The 13,737-nt window shown below is 32.1% G+C and overlaps 1 long non-coding RNA gene across 6 annotated transcripts; it reads right to left on the reverse strand.

The window, feature by feature from the left end:
• Positions 1 to 8,858: 8,858 nt before the first annotated feature.
• Positions 8,859 to 12,818, reverse strand: LOC130979885 (uncharacterized). Of its 6 annotated transcripts, none has more exons than XR_009086777.1 (8): positions 12,531 to 12,818; positions 11,967 to 12,058; positions 11,300 to 11,362; positions 11,128 to 11,230; positions 10,644 to 10,749; positions 10,010 to 10,542; positions 9,859 to 9,919; positions 8,868 to 9,043 (listed from the first exon to the last, which is right to left on the reverse strand). It is a non-coding gene; the product is annotated as an uncharacterized LOC130979885 (long non-coding RNA). The 6 variants fall into 6 exon arrangements; XR_009086778.1 differs by having other exon boundaries at positions 10,644 to 10,757; XR_009086776.1 differs by having other exon boundaries at positions 8,859 to 9,043; positions 10,010 to 10,749.
• Positions 12,819 to 13,737: the final 919 nt, after the last annotated feature.

Here is a 13,737-nt window from a genome sequence, read left to right on the forward strand (position 1 = left end):
ATAAATTAATTATTATTGTTATTTTCTTTTATGTCTTTTCTTCTATTGTTTCTATTGAGAAAGAGTATGTGGGTTACATCTGGTTGTAAGAGAGTGACAGTGGGATGACGGTAGAAGTGTGGGTGATTAAGTGCATGTGGTGGTGGGTGGGTGAGTTTTAGAGGTTCACTGGTGAGGTTGAACGGTGGTAGATGATGATGACGATGAAGGAATGGAGATGAAGAGGAGGTGAAAGAAAATGATAGTGGACTAATTTACTTACAACATGGTGGAACTGATGATGATGGTGGGATGGTGTTTAATTTTTTTATTTTATAATTTATTTTTTACAAGAGTAAATATGTCTTTTTTAGAGTGAAAAGGATAATTTTAAAATGTTTTTGAATGTTAAGGATGATTTTAATAAAAAAAAAAGGTCGGGTACAATTTTAATTTTAATCTTAAATCTTAGAGACGAAAAAAGTACTTAATCACCACCACCATCATCTGCAAAGCAAGCTAGACTACTGTCTTTAATATGTATTGCTGAAAGGATAGTAGCTTGAGCTACAAATAAATAATGGTTATGTGAAAGCAGAGAAGAGAAAATGAGTATTGTAGAAATTGTATATGACTGAAGAATTAAAACTTAGAGTGTATTTAGTTCATATTTTTATTTTTTGTTTTTATTTTTAATATTTTTATTTTTTAAGATTTTGTGAAAAAAAAGAAAACAACTAAAACAATAAATTTTTTCATCTTTTTTTTGGGTAAAAACTATACTTTTTATTTTTAATATTTATAATTTTTTTAAATAATATTTTAAATATTTAATTATATTTAATTTTGTTTTTAACGTTCTCAATTTGCATCAAAATTATCCCTGAATGTTAATTTTATCTAAAATGTTAACGACAAAATTAAAAATATTTAGGGATAATTTTAAAACAAATCGAAAACATTAAAAACAAAATTGAATCAATTGAAAACGTTAAGAATAAAATTGAATAAAATTAAATGTTATGATTATTTTTGAAAGAACCCACAAATATTAAAGACAAAACGTATATTTTATTTCTTTTCTCTTTTTATATAATTCTAAAAATAAAAAACATTAAAAAAAAACATAAACTAAACGCATGGTTAGCTTTCATAGAAGGTGATTGATACATGAATATACTAGCTAGAAGGATAGTCAAGCTACCTATCCATTGAACTAGTCAACCCAATAAGAATGTATCCTGACTTCTTGAACTATCATAACAACCTTTCCTTATCTAGAATAATTAACCTAACTGCTTCTAACTAAATAAAACTATCCATTTTTCTTACTATGTTTGTTTGAGTGGAAAATGGAAGGAAAGAAAAGGGAGGAAAGAAAATGGGAAGGAAAATGATTATTTTTCATTGTTTGGTTGAAGAGGAAAATTGAGGGGAAAAAAAATGGATGGAAAAAAAACTGGTGAGACCCACCAATTTTTTTTCTCTCCAACATTGGAAAGAAAATGGAGAGAAAACTAATGTTTCTCTCTCTATTTCCAATACTACCCATTCACTTTTTTTTAATATATTATATAATATAGGGGTAAAATTGTCTTTTTATAACAGTTCTTTCCTTCTTATTTTCCTTCCAACCAAACACATCTAAAGAAAATAAAAATCCACTCAATTTCTTTCCTTTCCTTTCTTTCCTTTCTATTTCCTTCTTCTCTATTTCTTTCCTTTCAACCAAACATAGCGTTACTGTCGCCCTAAGGTGTGTTTTGCACGAGTGGAAAACTCATCCTATGGTGACAATTAGTTTTAGTTTGTAACGGACTAATTTCACATAACGGAAAAGTAGCAATTGATAATAATCTATCATTAGTTATCTTGCTATTTAATCTTTTGTAATATAATCTAAAATTATTTTATTTAATTTAATATTTATAATTTTATACATATAAAATTTAAAATTATATAGTTATTATATTTAATATTATGTATTTATTTTAAAAATAATTAATGAATATAAAATAAAATATTTTTAGACTGATTTAAATTGATTTTTATTGTGTCAAAATTATTTCTGTAAATATATAATTAGGAGATAAATACTTTTCTTTTTTAATTATTCAAATATGTGTATGCATTTATTAAAATGCACATTTTCACAAAGTGACAATGTATTCGGGTGGTATTTAAATTGGCTGTAGAATAAGAGTCAATTTTAATTTTCTTGTTTAAAAAATATATATAATATGTACTTTTTTTGGTGACTGAAATAAATTAAACAAAAAAAAATAAAACAAATAAAACAAGGAACTGCTTAAATAGAGGGGCAGTCATGTTTAAAACTACTCTTAAACTCCTCCCAAGGTGAAAGAAGCTCCACATGCGAAAGTTGTAATTTCATCGCCATCTTTGTCATAGTATCTGGCTATCTGCCACCGTGTTTGCATCTCTCATAATCAAACGAAAGTCAACACGCCAATTCCAATGCATGATATCTCTTATTTTGAGCACCAATGGATCAATAAACCCAAAACCATCTTGAGTAACAAGATTAAATGCTTCCACACAATTCGTCTCACAAATAACATCTCGTTAACCCACATTCCAAGCTAAGAGATATCCTCTCCAAATAGCAAACAATTCTCCTTGAAGAATACTATTACTCTCAATCATTCCCAAACACCCCCTTTGCCAGCTCCCATTACAATCTCTAATAACACAAGCAAAACCAACACTATCACCCGAACCAAAATAACTAGCATCACAATTAATCTTAAAAGTACCAATGGATGGAGGATTCCAAAAACTATTTAGAGTAGAGGGAAGGGACATATGTTGTAATTCAAAAATATTCCTAAGCTCTTTTTCTGAGGTTAATGCCAGACAAATCACTTTTTCCGGAGGCCAAGTTTCATGGGGATTAAATATGTCATTATTCCTTGCTCGCCATATCCACCAAAGTCCCGAAAAGAACTTGAACGGATGCTCTCTGCTATGATACAAGAACCATTTCTTTAAATCCAAAGGATGACAAGAAATATACAACCTATGCCAGACAAGCTGAGCTTTTGGACAATCCCGAATACAATGTAAAACTGATTCCTAGCTAGAAAGACATCTTGGACACCTATCCAATGACGACATCCCTCTTCTAAAGCGAAAACTTGCAGTAGGAAGAGCCTCCTTAAGACACAACCAAGCCAAAAACTTATGCTTTTCCGGAACAAGCTGACGCCAAAGCCAAAACCAATTCTCCCGCTCCTCCCAACCAAACAGTTGCTTACACAACCACAAGTAACCATTGCGTGAGTTATAGACTTTGGCAGCAGACCCACTCCAATACCAACCCACTTCCGGACCTGCTTGTTCATCTGAATTGTAAGAGAGAATACCTTTCAGATTTTGAGATAAAGGAGAATAAAGAGTATCCAAATGCCACCTACCAACCGACCAAATATCCTGTATCCGGAGATTCAAATCAGAAATGTGAACATAATCCATCTCATTAGATAACCGTCCTTCTCTCCTCCAGCTAGAAAACCAAAAATTCTGGTTCAAATCTCCAATACACCAAGCAAACCCATCCTTCAACACTTCCCAAGTCTTGCAAAGACACCTCCAAATGGGAGAGTCCTTGTTCTTAGGATAACTAAAACAGTCATATAGAGATGATCGGTACTTGTTATCCAACAATTGGATCCATAGCTTGTTTGGCTGCTGAAAAAAAGTCCAAACTAGCTTCCCAAGAAGAGCAATATTTACACAATAAGGATCTCTAATCCCCAAACCTCCATTTTTTTTGGAGTAACCAGTACCTTCCAACTAACAAGATTCAATCCTCTTCCATCAACTTGTCCTTTCCAAAGAAAATTCCTCATCATAGACTCCAATTTACTAATGATTCCTTTGGGAAAAATAGAGACATGCATTTGGTACGTGGGAATAGCGGCGGCAACAGAATTAACCAAGCAGAGTCTACCAGCTCGATTGAATAAACTCCCTTTCCAGCTTGCTAGCCTACTCCAAATCTTATCCAGGACACCATTAAAAGCTGAACGAGTCACCCTAGAATGGCTAAGGGTAATTCCAATATACTTGCCCAAGTCTTGGACAAATCTGATAGAGGATACCCCAGTGAAAACCTCTTTCCTTGTTGCAGAGACATTCTTAGAGCAAAGCGCTTTAGACTTCTCCACATTAATCTTCATCCCAGATGCTTTGCAAAAAGTCTCTAAAACCAACATCACATTTTGCACTTGTCTCTTTGTAGCTTTACAGAATATAAGCAAGTCATCCGCAAACATTAAGTGGGATATTCTTGGTCCCCCTCTAGAAATAACAATTTCACCATCCGCAGTAGCACCCTGGCGATTTCAATGATATAATATGTACTTTAAAGAATATTTATGACTATAATTATTTTTTACTTAATTTTAAATATTTGAAAATAAAATAAATAATTCAAATTATTCTTAAAATATGTATTTTTAATTATGCTCACTACAGGATATTTACTTATTTGTGGACTTAAAAACTTCCATAAAATAATTTGTTTATGGCAATTTATTAAACTCCCTTCCATAATTATCGATAAACTCTCGCTATCTACGTATGATTGAAACTCACATCCAAACAAAATGAGCACACCAAAACAATAAGAATAATGAACTCCAAAACTCTAATCAAAATTTTTCGATACCAATGAAGGAGAAACACTGTGATGCAGCATCTCCAACTCCTTCCACCACCACCGACTCACCCGCATCTGGGCCTACATCAACGTGCCACCGTGCCGGAGCTCTGAAGCGCAACGCCAGCCCCCTCTCACTATGGTGCGTCAAATCCGCGTAGTGTCACTATTGCATCATCTTTTCCGACAAGTTTTGCCGCTTGTTCTGCTTTTGCTCCAATGGATGTGAAGCACTCGGAGCACGTTTTGGGCGTGGACTCAGTGCTGTTGGCTGAGGAGATCGAGATCTGAGAGAAGAGAGAAACAGAAAGATTCAGAGAGGAAAGAGAGCTTGCATCACCATCATCGTTGCTCTCGCCACCGCAGTTCATCGCCTCTCCATATCTGGTAGCAATGCCAAGCCTCTGAGGATGTTCTATTACGATCTCCTCGACGAGATGCAGAATAAGCTCGATTACATCCTCTCTCTCACCATCGAGAACTTCCTCGTGCGCTGCCTCCATATTCTCGTCTTCAAGTCTGGCATGGCCAAGTCCATCCATCAGTGTCACATTAGGTCTTTTTACATATTTTCACATTTTCTCTCAATTTAGGATTTTTAAATTCCTAATTTTCTATCACTACTCATGTTTTTTTGTTTTTTTTCGTGTTTACTATAAAGTTTAGAATCTAATTTCTTAAACATTTAATTAGCTCAAAATTATAGTCTGATTTCTTCGTTGGTTTCTAGGCTTTTGATAACTTATTTAATTATGTATCTTATTGTAGCTTAGTTCAAATGATTGTAGATTAAGGATAATTCCAAGAATTATGGGTGTAAGTTACCGAATCAGACCAAAATTTACCGCAAAATCGAACCAAAATTTAAAAGAACCGAATGAAAAACTAAAAAAAAAAATTGTTTTTCTTTGTTTTTTTGAATTAAACTGATCTGTTCAGTTCGGTTTTCGGTTGACTTGGCAAAAGCGAGCTGAACCGAAGAAGTGGTTCAGCAATGCTTCTTTTTACCCTTTTACCCTTTAACCTAGTAACAAAATCTCCAAATCTCTAACTCTAACTCCCTTTCAGCTTTCATGTAGTCACAAACCCACAACTCAGATCCATCTTCCTCCTCCATGTCTGGGAGAATGAGAGCCTAAGAGAGCCAGAGAGTGTCATGCCGCCGTCCTCCAGTCGCAAGTTGTCCATCGCCGCTCTCAAGGACGTCGTCGCAACTGCAGCGATCATCTTTGTTGCAGGAATAGCAGAGAGATGGTGAGCGTTGTCATCTATCCCGCGACGTTGTCCAATTCACGCCGTTGTTAGGCTAGAAAATAACGCTTTCCATCTCATGAGTGTGTTCGGTAGTTTGCTTGTGACTTTTTCTCAATATTTTTATGAGTTTTGTAATATCTTGCAAGTGTTCGAGGCTTCTTGTGGTAGTCGAGATCTGTTACTTGGGTGTATGGCTGAGAAGGTGAAACTTAAATATGGCTGATGATTTTTTTGATGTGTATTTTCATGAGATCGCCAACAAGAATGAGGTGGATTTGTATTTGATAGATGGTTTAGAGGTGCCTCATGATCAAAATACTTTTGACATATTGAATTGGTGGAAGGTGAATTCCAATAAGTATCATATCTTATCCCAAATAGTTAGAGATGTCTTAGCAATATCGGCCTCGACTGTTGCTTCAAAATCGGCTTTTAGCACTGGTCGAAGAGTGTTTAACAACTACAGGAGTTCTTTAACTCCAAATACAATTGAGGCATTGATTTGCACATAAAATTGGCTTTGTGCTTCTCCAATAACAACTTATTTTGAGGAGCTTATTGAGGAGTTTGAGAAACTTGAATTAGGTATGCAAAAAAAAAATTGAAGTTCACTTCATAGTTTATATTTATAATTCATAATCTATATTGATTTCTTTGTTTTGTTTTTGTAGAAATTGCACCAACCGAAGAAGTTGATGAATCTGGTGTGGATTCAGATTAAGCATGGTGGATGTTTTGGTTTTTATTTAGTTTTAAAGTAGCTGTTTCAGTTTTTATTTAGTTTTAAAGTGTGTTTATTTTTGTTGTTTGTTAGACATTTCTATTTGTCTTTATTTTTGTGTTTAATTATTAGGACAAGTTGACATTATGTTGAATTTGGATGTGATGTACTCTTGTTATTTTAATTTATTGACCGTTTTAATCTTCATATTATGGTGATTGAAACTCTGATTATTAGCTTTTAAAAAATAAAAAAATCGACCGAATCAAACCGCTGTTGGTTCGGTTCGGTTCGATTTGGTTGTCCTACAAACAGCAAACCAAACGGTTGATATTGTGAAAGAATTGAACAGGCCGGTTTGATTAGTTTTTGATCTAAAACCAAACTAAACTAAACTAAACCGATTGCACCCCCTACCAAAAAGTGACACAAATTTTACTATGATCAGCATTTTCACAGGCCACATAGGAGGTTGATTGAGGTGAAGGCTCTGGAAAAAGTCATACAGAAAAGAATAGGTATGTACTTGCTTTGGACATCTAAATTAAAGCTATGCAGTTATACTAAAGATACTGAATCAGACATGCTCTGGACATCTCACATGTTTATTTAGAGTGAGAATTACTAGTGAAAATGAAATCAATAAACCATGTCCCCAACCTGATTTATATTTCCTTAACAAAGTGTTCTGAAGCCAGAAGAGAACTAAAATTGGATACATAATAATGATTCAATATGAACCTCATTTTTAAGTACATTGAATTCTTAACATATCCCTTGAAATTTTCAAAATCACAGGCGACATGAACGAAACAAACTTGTTGTTGTACACATTTTGCTTTTTCAGTTTAACATTGCAAATTTCACCACTAGATGCCAAAGGAAGCTCAAGATTGATGATGACCAGAAGCTGTAATCTCTTTACTACTTTGTGTTTTGGTCATTTGGATTGTTTTTGTGGCACGTTCACTACAAGAAAATAGAGTTATTTTAACACTTTATCTTTTAACACTATATGTCAAAATTAATATATATTTTTGACAAATATCACAAATGTCAAATTTTCTATATTTTCTAGACGAATAATTTGACCGTAGAAAATTACTCCTCAATTTTGACACTCATTTGTTTTCAATTTACTCCACTATTTTTTTTATTCTTTGGGCTCTGTTAATTTTGACATCACACTGCTCTCAGTTTAGGATTATACTACTCATTCTTTATTTTCAAAATCTCAATTTATTCTTTAGTTTCAAGACCACATCTCATTCTTTGTGAAAATTTTTGTTGAAAATATTTTATAGTCAATAAGTGTCAAAATAAATAGTATTTTTGGCAATTAATAAGTATCACAGAAAATATGTTCTCAAAATTTTCTAACAAATTATTTTTGACAGCCAATATTTATCAAAATAAGATTTAAATTTTTTTCACAATCATTTATATGTTAAAAATACTATTTTTGACAAAACTTTTATTAACATATTTTCATAGTTAAAATAGTGTCAAAATTTATTTTTTTGACAAATTTTAATTTTCTTTTACACATTATAACTCTCAAAAATAATCTATATTGTTGTAGTGGTTGTTATATTATGAGTTATGACATTCTACTTTGTATTATAGGGGAGTATTTTAGGACAAGAGATCACAAGAGGTTCTTGGTGATGCTTTGGGTGAGGTGTGCTAAAATTTTTAATTTGTTAAGTAACCACTACAAAAAATATCACTTTTAGCGGTCATTTATTTTGCTTTTAGTGGCAATAAAAATAGCCGCTAATACATTTGCCGGTAATTAGACATTAGCCGTCTTATGCCTTGTCGCTAAAAGGTTTTAGTGGCAATTATAACATTTGCCGGTAAAGACTTTTTTAATGGACTCAAAAAGTATGTAATTTTTAGTGGCCATTTTCTTGGCAATTTATATGGCCAACAAAAGTAATTCTAAAATTGCAATGTTATTCACTTTTAGCGGCCATTACTATTGCCGCCAAAATCTATTTTATCGGCAATTTATATAGCCACTAAAAATAATTCTAAAATTGTAATGTTATTCACTTTTTTTTAGTTATATTATACTCATTTTCTTAGAAATAACAAACTACATTTTTTTATAATCTCAATTATTTTTGCTAACAATTAGTATTATTATGCATAATAAAAATATACTGAAATTAATTATTGTAAAATAAGATATTTCATTAAATTCAAAATATTGATACACAAATTTCTTTTAAAAAGTAATAAATCATATTACAAATCTAAACAATAAAAAATACTACAAGTCTATAAACTCAAAATGAGCTTCCTACAGGGTTGCTATGTCCTCTTCTATCTCAAAATGAGCTTCTTGTAGGAGTGACCTGAATGCCAGAATCAAACTAGTCGGTTCATTTAGGAGAAAGCTGCAAAAAATAAAGTCAAAAAGAAAAAAAAGACTGTGGATTAATCAATCAATCATGAGATAGGTACACATAAATAATAGAAGCAAGATTTAAGTGGTGGGTTATGTTTTGTTTGAAGCTAAAAGTAAGGGAATAATAATAAGTAGGAGAGAGAGTTAAGAGAGGTATAGCATCAAAGGAGCTCTGCCAGTAGCCAGAGATATTAGGCTCACCCAAATTTCTAATGGCAAAGAAAATAATGTTTTATGTTAACAATTTAAATATGAATAAAAGAAAAACTGACTACTTATTTAACAGTTTAGTCTTTTCAAAATGCACGTGATATTATGGTATTAGGCTACTAGCTTGGTCCATAAAAGATTTTTGAGATATATATACACACTACATGTTGACATCTTTTGGATCATTCATTTTTATTTTTTATGCCCACCAGTTTATTTATCATGTGACATTATTCGGAGACTAACACAATGCCATATGCATCTTTTAAGAACTAGACAAAAGAACATATTAGAGTAATTAAGTGATATTATACATTATACTAATATAAATCATAAATGTATATTTGGGAATTAAATAACCAGTCTATTCAAAATAAAACTTTACCTTTTGAAGGGAAACTAAAATAATTATTTTCCTAGAGGTAGAAAAAAAAAGGCTGATGAAAATATCCAAATAAAACGAAAAGATAAGATCCAACAAAAAGTGTGCAAGATTTGAACTTTCTAATAATGTTTCATAAAAATATTATCCATACACTAAAATATTATAAAAATAATATATTAGACTTTGTCATAAAAAATATATAAACTTACATCCTATTGTTCCCATATTTCCTTCAGCTGGCTCTATGGCTAAACAAAATGCAGTTGTTTTCTGTACAAAATGAATTACACCTCAAGATTTAGAGGATAACCAATATAACAAGACGAAAAAACACAAAAGAATCATTTAATCTATACCAACCTGATTGACATTGAATACAAACACAGGATTATAGAGCACAAAGTTGTTATTCTGTTGGAACATAAGTGTTAAGGTGGGAATCTTTGGCAAGTCTTGTGAACTGAATGAACAAAGATTTTAAAAAGGAAAAAAAAGAGAAATTATAGAAATCATCCATTTAGGACACCCAAACATTGAGGAGAAAAGTACAAATGAGTGAGATAGAGTATATTCACCTGAAAAGCATAACAATACTCCTAGGGAGTATCTTTGAAGGTAGCTCTTGAAGCATTTAGATTTTTATTAAATTGCCACAAATATAACCATATTAAGCCAGCTCTGAAGGATTTACATAAGTACAAATGTACAATAACAACTAATAATTGTCTACATCAAATTTTAAAAACCGAAGTACCTCTTCTGCTATGGATTCATACACATGTCTAGGAAGAAATGTAAATGATGTTTCACTATCAACATGTGCTTTAAAACTTGTCATTTTGAGACAAGAATTTCCAATACAATATGTCTCCACTCCAATAATGTAGGTTGAACTAACAAGCAAATTCATCACATTTAGCAATGATGGAGTTTTCTAAAGTACTTCAATGCAAAAGATTGAAAAGTGACTTAAAACACATAGATAGTTCCATACTATATTCCATCGAATGGCGAGAATGAAGTAGACTGCTGTTGGATGGATGATCCCTCGTCCCCAAAAAACATGCGACCAGAACCACTTAAATTTGAAGAATTGCAAACTGCACCACTTACAAAAATAACAGAAATATTTATGAGGAAGGTCACCATAAGAGCAAATCCACTTTTTATCATGTAAAATCTGCAAGCTTCCTATTAAATAATGAAATAGAGGAAGTAAGGGGGACGAAATGGTGGGAGCCAATAATGCGATGAATTGACGCAATCAAATTGCAATTGGAGTGCTGTGATCTGATGAATTTGGATTAGATAACAGAATAGAATATGTATAGCAGCAGCGCTCTCTATCTCTATAATAATCTATATATATATATGAGGGACCAAACCAACTTAATAGGCTCTTAGAAAGTATCCTAATTAATTAATTTTTCTATCAATAACACACAAAAGTACCTTTTTGTTAGCAACTTGAAAAGTACCTTTTTATTTGTTCTTGTCGGCATTAAGCTTTCTTGAAAAGTACCTTTTCTCTTTAGCTGTAGAAGAAAAAGCTCTAAATGCACTGGAGGCAGGACGGATACTCTGCAAAGTAAAAAATGTGTGAAATGCTTCCAAGCATCGAATTAGACAAAAGTAGGAAATGGTACCTACCTTATGCCTTATAGCACGCAACATCTTGCTTTACTCGAAACCTTGAACTGAAACAAAGGAAACCTAGTCACAAAAACCATAATCATCATGAACAAACAATATTCTTTACAAATTATATAACGAAGTAATCTAAAAGCCACACACAGAACCAGATACCGAAATCATATCTTCACACATATATAGCATATCCAAAGGGGGAATAAAAACTAGAGCAATGGTAGGCATTGGCTAATCTAGCAAATTATATATTTCATCAATACCTTTTTTAAAAGTGTCTATGCAAATTTCATGATATATAGTCCATATTTATATTAAATTTCATTGAACTACCTTCTTTATTCACACTAACAACAAAAGCTGCTTTTCTATTTTTTTTCAGTGGTCCAATCAAGCAACTTTTAAACATTTACAACCAAAAATATTTTTTAAAATCTCTATTCAAATTATTAATTGGTCATGCATCATCAAATTTCACTAACTCTTCAAATCGTGCATTCATAGATAGTACACCAACACTTTTAAAAAATACATCACAACATTTAGAAACACTTATTGCAGCTAGGCAACATATACATACCACATTGGTTATTGATATGAACATTTTCATAATTACCTATAAAATAATTTTCTAATTAACAATGAAAATCTTTTAAAAGCATTCACTTACAGGTTTCGCATCAGAGGCTTTTCTAAAGCAGAACCAATATGCAGAACTTCATCATACACTTCCTTATATGTTCTCCAAGCATACGGTCCAAACTATTAACAACCACAAATAAAATATCAATTATCTTATGTTCTTGCCATGAGAAATAAACTATTATAGTGATGCACATTATAAGATGTGACATGCCTTTATGAGATCGATGTGCTCAACACTGATGGTGGATTCCACGACTGCGATGAATTTTAAAGAAGTTTTGAAAATCGAAGGAAAAAATGATAAAGCCAAAAAAATAAATCAAATCACCAAAATCTAAAACCGATAACGTATTGCTGAATCATTGAGCGAAAAAAACCCTCAAAATTTTTATTATAAATCACTGAATGACAAGTTCAACCTGCAATAAGTGCATGCGATAGGGATCGAAACTAAGAATAGCAGCCAATGTGGGAGAAAAGTTAAGTCAGATAAAACTAAAAATTGATAAGAGATATGGGAAAAGGATACAATAGAACACAAATTGGGAGAATAAAAATCAGAATTAAGAGAGAATTAAGGAACTCATACCTGATTACTAGAGCGCGATTGAGATTTCAATCGAAATCAACACAAGCTTGTCAAAGAAAAGGATTCAGAGCGCGATTAAGATTGAGATGATAACTGGAAGAGATTTGAGCAATGAGGAAATGAAATGATGGAGATGTGAGAGCGAGAGTAAGTTTGAGAAGAAGATTAGTGTGTGGTTATCACTTCTCAGAGAGAATAAGGCTCTGAGAGAGTAGTTTGTGTGAGGAAGAGTGGCGAGGCACAGAGAGAGTGATGATTTCGTGTTTCACGGTTAGTTTTTTATATTTTTAAAATTTTAGCTTTTTTTATTGGCAATAGTTGAAATGGCCATTATAATCTATACTTTTAATGATAAATATATAATTGCCACTAAAAAAATGGTTTTGAGAAGAAAATTTACGGCAATAATACTATTGTCGCTAAAAATTTGTCGCTAAAAATCTTTTTTCTTGTAGTGAACTTTAAGATTGTCCTAATCATCTTCATTGATGTTCTACCAACAAAAATTCAAAAGCCACGTCTACAAGATCACTGAAAATTATGACAAACAAGAATTTTCAATGAAGCAGAGAGTATTGAACCTCTGGTTGCGTTTGCCTCTTCCTCCATAGAGGTAATACACTACACTATTATATGTCTCTTTTAATTTGCTTTGAGATTAAGATTATAATGACAATTAGTATAGACTGCACAATATATAGAGCATTCATTCAAATTCTGTGTTTTGTGTTTTAATTTTTCTATATTTAAGACTTCTCTATTCTGAACTTGGTAATTGTGAAAAAAGGTGACAATAGTTTATCTGGTTTGATAGACGTTGAAAAGCCAAGGATAAGGGTCCAAAGAGAGCCTCCAAAATTCGTAAGTTGTTTCTTGTTTCTGAGGAAGATGAGGTGAGGAAGTATGTCAACACATACAGGAAGTTGCTTATGGTATGATTTCTTGCTTATGTACTGTGAATTTCTAGTTAGTTTGGTCATGCTACTAAGAAGAGGTTGCTCCTCATAATAAAAAAGGTAAAAGAAAGAAGGGACTGATGGGAGAATTTTTTATTTGCATATATATTACGATTTGGAATAGGTTTCTCTTTAATATAATTCTAATTTTATTATTTATTATTTTTCGCCTAATTATGTATTTTAATACTTTAATTGGTGTCAATTTAAATTTAAATAATGCTAATATTGTGTGGCATGATTCTTTTTAA

The sequence above is a fragment of the Arachis stenosperma genome, chromosome 5 (genome assembly GCF_014773155.1).
Source record: "Arachis stenosperma cultivar V10309 chromosome 5, arast.V10309.gnm1.PFL2, whole genome shotgun sequence".
NCBI lineage: Eukaryota > Viridiplantae > Streptophyta > Magnoliopsida > Fabales > Fabaceae > Arachis > Arachis stenosperma.